This window comes from Anastrepha ludens, chromosome 3, assembly GCF_028408465.1.
Source record: "Anastrepha ludens isolate Willacy chromosome 3, idAnaLude1.1, whole genome shotgun sequence".
In the NCBI taxonomy this organism is placed as follows: Eukaryota; Metazoa; Arthropoda; class Insecta; order Diptera; family Tephritidae; genus Anastrepha; species Anastrepha ludens.
In genome coordinates, this window is record NC_071499.1 from 8663275 (window position 1) to 8677173 (window position 13899).

Genomic DNA, 13899 nt, shown 5'->3' on the forward strand with positions numbered 1-13899 from the left:
TCTATGAGAGCTGCGTTATATGCTGCTATGCAAAAATTATAGAACTCTATATACAAATTGCAAGCACTGAGGTTGATTACTTTCAGTTCATAAACTCGAATGAGAGTGTAAACATTTATTTAGTGAATTGGAGATGAAATTGCCATAGAGGAATTATAAATCAATTAGTGGAAGTGAAAAATCATACGAAAGATATAATTATTAAATATGTAATTTACTGCTTTTAAACGCAAGGCGCTCAAAAAACAAAATTATAGCGTCCAATCAGTTGCTTGTTGTGCGTTGTACGATCAGCCAATGTAAAGTAGATGCATCAAGCTTCCTTACTTCTCGCAGTGGTACGGTAAAACGCTACCTCTTGGGAAATTTCCGGCCTAATAAGATGTTAAAGTGTAACTTGAAAAAAAAAGATGCAAGTGCATAGATTTTATTTTTAAAACTGCAGATAAATTCTTCAATATATATCGTGCGGATAAAGACGAATTGTTTAATGGAAACTGTTAGTTTTCTAAATAATTCGTTGCGATAATCTTTATAAACATATATGTATATGTACAAAAATAGTAACAGTTGTGAATTCAAAATATGGTTTGCGCTTTTTTACATTTTGTAATACAGTAAAAAACGAAAAATAACAATGGTGACAATACTCGACTTGCCTGATGAATGTTTGATAAACATTTGTAAACGATTGGATCACGATATCCAGCGTTACCACTGGGTGAATGTGTGCAAAAGATTCCAGTACATCTACTATGAGTATTTCCATAACTGGACGGAAGTTAATGATTATTTAGCTCAAAACTTTGGTCACCTAATCGGCACCGATGATTTTCCCATGCAAATAATCAAACGAATTAATTTATCGAAATCAAAGTGTTCTAAAAGATTTTTAAATAAACTACGCAACTCTCATCCAGAGATTGAGGAAGCAAAACTCTTTTCGTTCACTGATGAGCATATGGCTGAGCTTTTGCCTTTGCCAAATCTGAAAGTTTTAATCTGCATTGGCACTTACGATCTACGTGGTAATTTATTAATATATTTATTTTTTACTTAAAATTTAGTGAGTGTAATGAGCTCTTCGCATTAACATGCATGTATGCATACTCATGGCTGAAAAAGTCTGCGTTCACCCTTTGTATTAAAACATTACATTATAAAACTATGTGAAACGAGAAGTTACTAATATTAAAGGCGATAATTTGAAGTCTAAGCGCAAAATTTCGCGGAATTTCAGCTGCGACTTTGTGAGTTGGATTAACGTAGCGATACTCAAATAATTTAAACAGAAAATTGTGTTCACATCATATAGCAACTATTGTTTGGATGAAAAAGACGAAAAAAGTAAGTTTTTATTTTTTGAACATTCGATTAGTAGTCGTGGTTCAGAAGCAAGGTATAAACGATACCATTGATGGAGGAAAGATATTTTGTTCAACTGTAGTAAAAAAAGAAAGAAGATAGAATTAACGAAAGGAAATAATCGATAGTTGGCGGAAGAATTATAAGAGCTGAAACAGTAAGAGCAGTACTTATCTATCCAAATAGTGATTAAGAACTTCAACCAAACAAAATCCTACGAATCCTTCCGAACCCTCATCAAAACTTTCGGAGAGAGAAATTTGCAAAGTAACCACTCTTGCTAGCACTAATACACGACTAAAAGCAAGCCAGAAAAATACTTAAAAAGGCTGAATTTCACGCCAGGGTCGCACGAAAAAACCCTTCATTTCAAAAGTAAATCAACTTAAACGGATAGCCTTTGCAAGGTAGCACTTGAATAAGCCTCTTGAGTTTTGGAATGGAATAATTTTCTCAGATGAAAGTAAATTCTGCATTTTTAGTATAAACCGGAAACGAAACTCGATACGCAAAACCTGGAAGAATCGATAATGAACAAATTTGATTATCTTGATATCTTACAAAAAAATTTGCGAAAAAGTGCAAATAAGCTGGGTATGGGTGGAAGATTTATTTTCCAACACATGGTTTATTTTATACTGTGGTTGCTCTATAATGTTCCAAAACAATAATATACACCCCCACAATCAGCAGATCTAAGCCCCATGGGACGTACTCGTGGAACAAATCCGGCTGCATACTTAACCTGCAAAGAAATGCCAAAAGATATCTTTAAGGAACAATGAAAAGCAATAAGTCCAGAATTCGCTGGAAAATTATTTGGATCAATGAAAAATCGCCTTCTAGAGGTCATAAGAAGTCATGGCTATGCGACTAGCTATTGAATTCCTGAATTTCTGTAATATTATTCTCATTATTCTTGAAGTGAACGCAAACTTTCTTCGTTAGACTTAAATTATATTGTATTTTTTTTTAATGTGATCTATTTGAATTTAATAAGTTATTGATGCTGTTATTTTGTGTAAGAATTATTTCTTAATAAACTAAGTAAAAAAATGTTAAAATATCGAATGAATAGTTCAAAGTTAAACATTTTCCGCACTGCAAAGAAAATAGAGATGGATGAACGCAAGCCCTTTCTGTCATGTGTGCAAGTATATTCACTGTCTAGTAAAAATATCAATAAATAATGGAGAAACTAAAAAATGATTGCTGGATAAGGTCCCCCTAATTTGCTCTGTGAAGTTTTTTACATAAGGGTTTTCCAATAACAGGCGTTTTGAATGATTAGATTGCCCTATCGAGAGATGATTAACGATTTTTTTTATGCCCGGAATTGGATGGTATTGATCTGGACAACGTTTATTTTCAACAAGACGGCGCTACGTGTCACACAAGCAACGAAACCATTGATATTTTACGGGAAAAGTTTCCGGACCGTGTTATCTCTCAAAGAGGTGATCACAATTGGCCACCAGGATCTTGTGATTTAACACCTTGTGACTTTTTTCTTTGGGACCACGTGAAAGAGAAGGTCTATGCGAACAGCACAGGGTCGATTCAAGAGCTCAAAGATGGAATTCGTGAGGCTATTGAAGACGTAGGGCAGCCACTTTGCAATTCGGTTATGGAAATTTTCGTGAAAAGGATATTGTCCTGTAACCGTGGTCGTTGTGGTCATTTGCCTGCTGATTTTTCCAATATTAACGGCATACTTTCTTCTTTATAGTGAAATAAACATCATATAATTTTTACTAAAAAGTAGCATTTTTCTTTCAATATCAAAATAGCACCTCTTATTAGATAACCCTTTAGATACGGTTTTAGTAATTTATAGAATAACAAGAAGGCCTATAAATTTGGGCTACTAGATTTATATATTTTAATAAATTCCCGGCCTAACAAGAAGTTAAAGTCTTAGTCTCAGCCCGAATCAACACGGATTTGTATCGGGTTGTTCTACACTTACACATTTGGCTGCCTTTCGTTAGTATTGTAACTCAGCATTCTCTTCTGGGTACTAAATTGATTGCAATTGCACCGACTTTTCTAAAGCCTTGAGCGACAAGCTCGCTTGCATGGGTTTTCATTCCACTTTCTGCAATGGCTTAAATCCTCTTCGAGTCGAAGACGGTGCATTGTCACTCTTGATGATGTTCAATCTGAACCTTTTTTCACCACCTCTGATGTACCACAAGCATTCCATGTTTCTTTTTCAAAACCACGCAGTCTATTGAAAATTCAGTACAGCTTCCGTAAGTGATCTTCCAATCCCTTTAAGAAGTTAAAGATCTATGCCTTCGCATATTGCACGTTTAGCGCTGGCCAATTTGGAATCACTCGAAGAAGGTCAATGTTATCTTTAACTTTTATTTTTTGCATTACTCAAGGAGTTCATGACTGTCACAGCCACTTTCAGAAAGAATTAATTTTGAAGTTCCACGGAAGTATCTTCGAGCTTAGTTCCCTTTCGATGCAGATTATGCTAGAACAAATTATGCGCGTAATGCGCCCATTGGAAAGGATATTTGTGAATTTAGCCACATCATTAACATCTTGATTTTTCATACCTAAAACAGATTTTACTGATATTCTGAATACGGCGAAGTAATTCAAGTGTAATTGTTAACTAGTCTGTAAAAAAATGATTGCTTCATATACTAAACATGCAAATAAATGAATAAATTCCAAAAATGAGCAACAGGGTTGCAGTCTGGTTATGTGTTCATAATTGATATTTCGTATTTAGAACCAGAAAGAGCTTTATGTTTCAGATCGATATTTTACTAAGTTAGAACTCCTCAACCAGTTTCAATGCTGGGTTAGGTTAAATATTGTTGAGATTATTGCCACTAGGTGTAGGGGAATCCGCCTCGGTGGCATAAATGTTGCATACTTTGCCTCAAATCTATTTTTACAATATTAAAATTACTAAAATTATTAACTCTATTGGAATTTTTAGATCTTAGCTTGCCATCCCCGGTTTTTGGCTTAGCTTTCGACCTTGCAACAGGTAAATCATACTTTTTAGAAGTACCCTCCTTGACGGCATATGAGCTTCTTTCGCTTATCGACAAATGTACAAAAATAGTCTTTCGATTCGAAATCCTTGGAATATCCTAAGTCGCTGGAATTACTGAAGCCTATTTCGATATCGAATTCCACTCTTCCCTTTATAATATATCATAGTTATACATACATATATGTATATATAACTAATTCGCGCTTACACCCTTTATTTGGTGTTGGCTGTGCAACTTGAAAAACTTTTACTGTCATTTGATGTTTCATGCCCAGAGAAAGATAGCACTTACCAACTCAGTCGGCTACGTAGGCCGTTCTTCCATTCGATCCGATTTCTTTGATTTTTTCCACATTTAATTTTTGAGCTATCTAAAAAGAATTGAATCTCGTCATTGCTTACAAAAATATCGTATCAATAAAATGTTCTGAAAAAATAGAATTAAATGTAAAGGGTGATTTTTTAGCTATTATATTTTTAAACAGTTGGTTTAAACAGCTGACGGATGTTTCGTGTTTTGTTTCACTGTGAAACATCTTCAGTTTGGTCTATAATTTAACCATGAATCGTCTTACAAACGAACAACGCTTGCAAATCATTGAATTTTATTATAAAAATGGGTGTTCTGTTAAGAAAGTTTACCGCGCGCTTCTTCCTTTTTATGGTCAGTTTAATCGACCCACTGAAGCGGCTGTTCGAGCTATTGCGACTAAATTTAGAACCAAATTTACGTTATTGGACATTAAACCACCAACACGCTTACGTAAGGTGCGAACTGAAGAAAACATCGTAGCTGTATCGGCCACTGTTAATGATGACCATCAATTATCGATTCGTCGCCGCTCGCAGCAATTGGGCCTCTGTTACTCAACCACGTGGAAAATTTTGCGAAAGGATTTAGGTGTGCAGCCTTTCAAAATACAGCTGGTGCAAGAATTGAAGCCGAACAGCCTACCCCAACGCAGAATTTTTGGTGAATGGGCTCTTGGGAAGTTGGCCGAAGATCCACTTTTTTATCGAAAAATTGTGTTCAGCGACGAAGCTCATTTTTGGATCAATGGGTACGTAAATAAGCATAATTGTCGATTTTGTAGTGAGCCAGAAGAATTGCAAGAGCTACCAATGTATCCAGAAAAGGTCACAGTTTGGTGCGGTTTATGGGCTGGAGGTGAGGTATCATTGGACCGTACTTCTTCAAAGATACTGCGAATCGTAACGTAACTGTGAATGGTGAGCGCTACCGTGAAATGATAGCCAACTTTTTTTTGCCCAAAATGCAAGAGCTTGACTTGCATGCCATGTGGTTTCAGCAAGACGGTGCCACATGCCACACAGCACGCATAACATTGGACTTGTTGAGAGGCTAGTTCGATGAACATTTTATTTCACGTTCGGAACCTGTCAATTGGCCACCCAGATCGTGCGATATAACGCCTTTAGATTATTTTTTATGGGGCTATGTTAAAGCTCATGTCTATTTAGACAAGCCTGCTTCAATTAACGCATTGGAAGACAACATTAAAGCATTTATATGTGAGATATCGGCCGCAACATTGGAAAGAGTATGCCAAACTTGGACTAAGCGGATGGATCATTTGAAACCCAGTCGCGGTCAACATTTGCATGAAATAATCCTCAAACACTAAATTATATGGACTGTACTATCGATTTAAATAAAAATTTCATGAATTTTTCTGAATTTTACGTGTGTTTTTTTGAAAAAATTTCCTATACCTCTTAAAAAGCACCCTTTTGTTCCAACGCTGGATGGATCACTGTGTAAAATAAGCAACCAGAATGCGATTTCGATCAAACATATAGGATGGGACAGCTAATCTTGAACTACGGGATGTTACAATTAAACGGAAAGTTATGTTAAAATCCGCGGATTACGAAATGGGTCGACTTACGCTTGAACAATGTTGGATAATATTAACCTGCGGAAGAAACACCTATTTTTCTTTGACATAAACGACACACTGGGGTAAATTTCACCCAATCACTTTCTTACATCTGCATAAATTCGGTAAGCACCGACAAACCAACTACTGAGGACTTACTACATGAATGCGAAGAGTGAAATCGGTGTTGCTAAAATGCAGCTAAGGATATATTTTCAGATGTTAGAAATAACCAAACCACAACCCATCAAACATTTTGTGGGGTGACTCACACTCCGGGGTGACTCACACTTCCGGAGGTTTAAAATAATGCCCGACACTGCCCGAAAAGTACGTTGTAAATTCAGTAGAAGAGAAGTGCATCTTCTTCATAAATTTGTGAGGCGTGTACGTGAAACTGGATACAGCAACACATTCTCGTACTCCCTTCTCAATGGTATCACAAAGGATGAATCCGTTTTCTTTATCAAATTGTGCCCAACCCTTTGGCAACCATTTTAACCTAACCTAACCTACTTAAAAGCTATTTCAAATTTCTGCAGTCACTTTCAGTTTTCTCTTTTAATAGCCCTTTCTATGTTTCTTATCTTTAGGGAGAAATTTGATTGACCTCTGCCGACTCACTGAGCTACACATTCACACCAACAAATTCATAGATTCGGAAAATTTGATTCACACCACCTACCACAATCCACTGCGAGTGCTAGTAATTCCCAATGATCCGGGAGTATTCTCCGAAAAGTACGCCTTTGAAATGGTCGAAAACTTAAAGTATCTCGAGGAGCTTGTGGTTGAGTATAATCACTGCAAATCTTGGCAATTGATTGGCACTTTACCCCTACTAAAGAAGCTTGAGATTTGGGATTTCGTTATTCACGTATGTGATTCATGCGCAGAGAAACCCGATTTATATATTACGTGCGCTCCCAATCACGATAAAATCCTATTTGATGAACTACGCAAAAAAAATTAAATGGAGGAGCTCATTTTTTGTGATGGTTCTCTAACTGATTTTCACCTAAACGGAATTTCTGAATTGAGAAGCTTGCGGATATTGAAATTTTCGCGCGCGGCTATGCCACACGAAGTCTCGCTAGATATATTTAAAGAATTGATCAATTTGGAAGAACTGCATATCGATGGCGGCCGAAAAATAATTGCAGAGGAATCACTTGAATTTATAAAAAATTGTCAAAAATTAAGAGTCATACATTTTTGGTACGCAGCTGGCATAAATGCGAACTTTATTTCGAACGCAAATGATATCGTAAGTAAAAGAAAGTCGGCAGCAGTCAAACCTTTAACGCTTGGATTCAGCTTTATCACGAACGAGATGATAAGAGTGAGTACTGAAAAAGTTATACGCTACGTGAAATTGACTTAAAGGTAATGGTATTTCTTCATTTCTTTACTTTCTGCGTCATTTTTAAATTTTCATTTTCTATGTCTTCAATTGAGTAAGTTGGGCATACAATCATTTGAACTTAGACGTAAGTTTAAAGTTTAGGTTTTATATAACTAGTATCACAACTAGCAATAAAACAGCAACATCCTGACCCAGCTTAGTGGAGATTAAGGATGCAATTAATAACCTGAAGCTCAACAAAGCTGCGGGCGAAGATGGCATACAGCCTGAACTAATGACTGCCGACCCGCAAATATCAGCGGAAATTCTTCATCCCCACATCACCGCCATCTGGAGCAATGAAAAGCTGCCTTCGTCTTGGACAAAATGCATCATAGAGTAGCTGCCCATTGCAAAATTGTCCTCTTTGCCATCGTTCTTGATGACGTCATGAGCCAACTGACCTAGCACAAAAAAGGCATCTTGAGGACCTAAACTTCGCCGATAACATCTGCCTCCTCTCTCACAAACTCTCTGACATGCAAGCGAAGGGGGACAAACTAGTCGCGCTGCCACGCACTGTCGGACTGAAGGTCGACATCGCCAAGATCAAAGCTATGAGAGTCAGCCACAATAAAACAAGACCTATAATAGTTGACGGAAGTCCGGTGAAATTTGTCGAAAGCTCCTGCTACCTCGGCTGCACTATGACGGCAAACGGTGGAATAGCTGAAGATGGCAACAGCAGGTTAAACAAAACAAGGGCGGCATTTGAGCGAATGCTTACAGTATGGGGGAGTTCGCAAATCTCCAGGCCCACTAAACTACGAATATTCGGCTCATTCTCTAACACCATCACACAGAGGCTACACCCCTCCATCAACAAAAGCCTCTGCATCATCTGCAGAATATTCTGGCCAAACACCATCAGTAACGACGCACTGTGAAGATTAACGAACGAGCAACCCATCCTTGGGCAAATCAAACCCAGAAAGTGGCGATGGATAGGTCACACTTTGAGAAAACCACCAGATAGCATGACGAAAATTGCTCTGGACTGAAACCCGCAAGGGAACAGTAGGCGCGGTCGACCAAAAAACACTTGGAGAAGCTCGATGTTGCGCGAACTAGCAGATGTGACATCTCATGTGACGGTGCAAAACCAAGAGCACAGAACCATGTACAATTGTAGAGTCTTGTCGAGGCCCTGTGCTCCCGAGTGGAGTGAACAAGGAAAACAAAAAACAAAAATCTGCTTCAATACAAGGTCAATTCTCATAAAAAGTCAACAATCGAAAAGAAAAAAAATATATGACAATACACAGCACATGACGAAAGAGCTGACATTCCAATGGACAGCCCACGCATTTGAGAAGTTGTCACTGCGGTAAACTCTTCTCAAAATAGCATGGCTCCTGGAGACGAGAGCACCTCGTCTGAATTCTTGAAAGCAAATCCCGAGGACCGCGCTGGATTACTACACCTCGACCCCGGTCTTCCAAAAGCGTTCGATTCTTTACTTCACGGCGCTATTCGTAATGCCCTCGAGTGCAAAGGGGTCCCATCGAAACTGATTCAGCTCATCGAAGCACTTTACACGGACGAAAGCTGTCGGATAATGCACGAGAAACTTCTGGCTGACAAAATCAAAATATTAACAGGTTTACGACAAGGATGTGTTTGCCCGCTACTTCTCTTTAACATCATTTTGGACGTAGTCATGACAAACGCCTCGTTATCAGGAAGGGACTGGAGACTGCAAAGGCGCCTAGCAGATATTGACTATCTTCATATGACGGCGAAGATTAAAGCAGTGCGAAAAGCAGTTGAGAAAGCCGGCCTAAAGATAAATATCGATAAAACTAAAGTCATGCGTATAAACACAGGAAGTACGCAAAATTTCTCAATACAATACAATATTTCTGCTACTTAAGCAGCGTTATATGGGTCTCTGGTGGTTCGAGCTATGATATCAAAAGCCGAATAAAGAAAGCTGTGACGGCATTTGGCTCTCTACGAGGAATCTGAAACGCATCACACATGTTACAGCGCACAAAACTGCGAATTTTTAACTCCAACGTAAAGTCAACTTTACTATTTGGTTGTGAAACATAGAATGCGATGGCAGCTGACACAAGATCATTACAAGTTTTAGCAAACAAATGCCTTCGAGGCATTTTCAAAATCTGCTGGCCAAATATTATCTCTAATGCTGACTTATGGGCTAGAACCCGGCAACAGCCAATACTATTCGAGATCCGCAGAGGAAATGGAGTCGTAACAAGGGCCGCCATTGACTGGAACCCCTAAGGAAGCCGCCGACGTGGAAGATCAGCGAACACTTGGAGACGACTGCTAAATTCAAAAACCCGCGGCATGCAGCTTAGCTGGAAGGAAGTTAAACGATTAGCGCAAAACAGATCCGAATGGGAGAAATACGTTGTAGTCCTGTATTCCACACTAGAACTCTAGGAGTTTATCATGAAAACTATTTGGATGTTGTTGTTGTTGTACCAGCATAAAAATTCCCCATACTTACATACGGGAAATGCTGCTGGAGTAACAGTCCTTGGCCGGATATAAATCCGGGTCGTTTCGGTAACGTAGAACCGACTGTTGTGGAAACATTTGGATGTACAACGTAACGGTTGCGGCAATTTTAACTAAGGATGCCTGGTTTGGTGAGAAGCTCATCGGAAGAGCTATAATATCCCTAAACTAGGAAGGGTGTAAAGGACTGTAAGTATTGGTATCATCGCAGCATGTAGAACTTGTCCCAGTACTGCCCTGAATGTCGTTTTACACTTACTTCACATTGAGATTTACGTTATTGTCATCGCTGCTCAAGGTGCAATCAGGTTAAAGGAGGTTTGCCTATGGAGGCGATTTCTCAAGGGACATGATAGAATTTTCGGACAATTAACACCGTATTTTTCCGAACTTCAAACAGATCTCTCTATCCGCAAACTGGAGTTTGAGGGTCGTATCAGGGCAATCTTTCGAAGTTAGCAGGATTGAAACAAGAGGAAAATCTGCACTGAAGCTGGTACCTCTGACTTCATTGACGGCTCCAAGATGGCATCGGAAATCGGAGCAAAAGTTTTCTCTAACTCCGCCAATGTATCTATATTCTTAAAATTGCCAAAGACTGCTAGTGTTTTGCGATCCTACAGACATGCAAAATGCTTAGGAAGCATGAGACTCTGACGATGCCATGGTCCAAACTAGTCAACTCCAGTGAGGAGGAGATCCAACCTCTTGGGTGTGCAGGTAACATTTCTCTGATCTGGATCCCAGGACATAAGAACATAGTGAAATTGCTAATGAACTTGCCAGGAAGAGGTCGACTGAATTGGTCTCAGAGACCTTCCATCCGGTTATTAGAATCCCGTGGACTGCTGTTAAAAGGGAACTTCAAAACTTATTTCTCAAGACTTATTGTCTTACATGGTATCAAAACGGCTAAGTAACTTAAATTTACCAGTGTGCAATAAATTTAAGCTACTGGTAATTGATTAGCTCGGAAAAGAATTAAGTCAAAACCAACTCTGACGGAGTCACACAAACGTGGTAAACTGCACATGTCGTGGGCCGATGAGGAGAAAAATTTAATATTTTCGGACGAAAAACATTCAATGTTGATGACCCGACTTGTTTAAATTATTAGAAATATCGTTTGAAAAGCCTTGAGTATTCTTTCACCAAGCGAAACTTTTGAAGTGGCTCTTTCGTCGCGACCACAGAAAAAATGATTCATTACAATTCAATCATCACAAAATGCAAAGGCAGAACTAAGCTGACATGGCTATAAAACATAACTGAAGGCTTTAAGAAGCTTAAAATAAAAAAAACTGGAATAAGGTAGCCCTTGGCGAGTTAAATGGGAGAGGATTCTTGAGGAAGCTGCAGCTCACCAAGAGCTGTACTGCTGATGGGTGATGATGATAATGAACTCAGATGGCTACATAAATTTATAGAACAAAGTCTTGATTAACTTAAAAAAAGAGGATGTAAAGCCCTATTTTAGATGGCTAACACAGACATATTTGTCTCACGTGGCCGCCGAAGTTGGCTTGAGGAGAAACAGATTCAAGTATTTGAGTGAAAATCACGGTCCCCGAACTAAAGTCCGATCGAGAACATGTGGAGCATTATTCATCGTCGAGAATACACTGGAAGGTTTAAGCTTCAGTTCTTAAATGAGGTATGCGACGTCGTTATGAAGGAATTGTCGCGAATTCCACTTTCGGACTATCAAAATGTACTTGCTTCGATGGCAAAACGGGCTTTTGAAGTGATAAATAAAACTGAGGGCTAGTCTTTCTATTCATTTTGAGTAACCAATATTTGGCATGTTTTTCTGAATAATTATTTATTATAACTAGAAGCAGTGCCTTTAATCGAATTTCGCTATTAAATTCGATTTTGTTTAAGAAAAAAATAGTATTTCAAGTTTTCGTTGCGTCTAAATGAAGAACTTTCTATTTTTTGAGCTCCTAATGAAGCTTGCTACAGATTGTAGAAAAACTATGTTTTTACGGTTGTTATTGAAAGTACTTCAGGAAAAGCAAGGTGCCTTTAATTGAATTTCGCGGAGTGTATATGTATATGTGAATATGGACTTATTAATTAATTTATTGCTATTTCCAGGGTTTGTGTATTCGGACACCAGTTTTGCATATAAGAATTACGATATTAAGAAGGAAATTTGTTGCTGCAGAAGAATCGTATTTGAAAAGTGAGGAGGAATGTGTGAGCCAATCGGATGTACAAGGAGATTTGTTGAAGAGGAAATTTTCAGTGTGAGTAGTTGGACAAATATTTGAAAACAATTTACTTATTATCCTCTGCTTTATATTTAGGATGAATATGGTAGCCGAAGAGAGGGAAGTTGATATGGAAATCATTCGTGTAATCGCAGCAAGGGCAGAGTCAGAGGAGGGAAATTAAGAGGACGAATAAGAACACAACAGTTGAAGGAAAAGGGCCCTAAAATTTTATTTAAAAGATAAAGAGGTTATAAATAATTTGAATATTATGCAGTAATAAACTAATAGCAAAACGAAAAATAAACAAAAAAAGCAAGCAAGACAAACCTTTGGAAAGTTAAAGGTTTGGAGTACCTCGTATTTTGGATATTTGTGTTTGCGTCTTGATGTTTTTCCACAAATGGAGGGACCTACATTTTCAAGCCGCCTCACAACGACAGATGTTTTTTTATGAAAGACTTTTTTATGAGGCAACAATAAGGCAACATTCATTAATATTTTGTTAAAAAGCCTTTTTACTTTACTACTGCTACACAGTGTCTTTATTTCTGCTTACTGAGCCCATTTCCAACTTGCTCCAAAGATATTCCATTGGATTTAAGTGGGCACTCAAAGATAACCAACCCAAAACATGACTGACTGTTTTCGGAAAAACTTTTTGGCCATACGAGAAGTGTGCTTCGCATGATTGTCTTGTTGAAATTTCCAAATCACCGACAAATTCTTTTCTGCATAAGGCAGCATTGCACTTTTGAAGTATCTGAACGTACTTGACGTAGATAGACTAGATGGATTGGCCACATCATAAGAATGCCTAACGAAAGAATCCAAAAAAGGGTGTTTACTTTGCGTCCAATTGGAGGAAGAAAAAAAGGCCAATCAAGTAAGAGATGGCTTGATGACTTCGAAGGAGACTTAAAAACGATGAACGTTCATAATTGGAGAAATGAGGCAAGAGAGCGACTGAATTGGAGGAGGATTGTTGATGAAGCTATGGTCCACCACAGAGTATGAAGCTAAGAGAGAGAGAGAGAGCATACTTGACCACATCCGCATGACCTGCAATACGATGAAGTAGCTCGACATCGTTCCACGAAAAACAGCCCCCCACCATTATTGAGCCCAACTCGTGCTTTATGATTGAGGAGACGAATTTGGTATCGAATGCAGCATATTTTGGTCACCTCACGTGCGTCCTATCGTCTGAACCAACTGTATTTATTTTCGATTTCTTGGCGGAAAAAAATATAACGCCACTGATTTTGATTCCAGGATATGTGCTCTCGATTCGGCGTTGTCGCATCGCAGTTACCAATAACTTCTCGCGTGCCGGTCGGCCGTTGGCTTTTCCAGGTTAACAAAAATTTCTTGAAGGAAGTCAGCAGCTCTTTTTCTGCGATCCTGTTTTAATAATCTAATGATCATCCCATTGATCTGGCTAGTAGGCTTTCGCGCTTCTCTTCTGGGAGCTTTTCTCCTGTTTTATACTCAGAAAAA

General features: G+C 38.4%; 1 pseudogene; it reads left to right on the forward strand.

The window, feature by feature from the left end:
• Positions 1–100: 100 nt before the first annotated feature.
• Positions 101–12717, forward strand: LOC128856986 (uncharacterized; annotated as a pseudogene).
• Positions 12718–13899: the final 1182 nt, after the last annotated feature.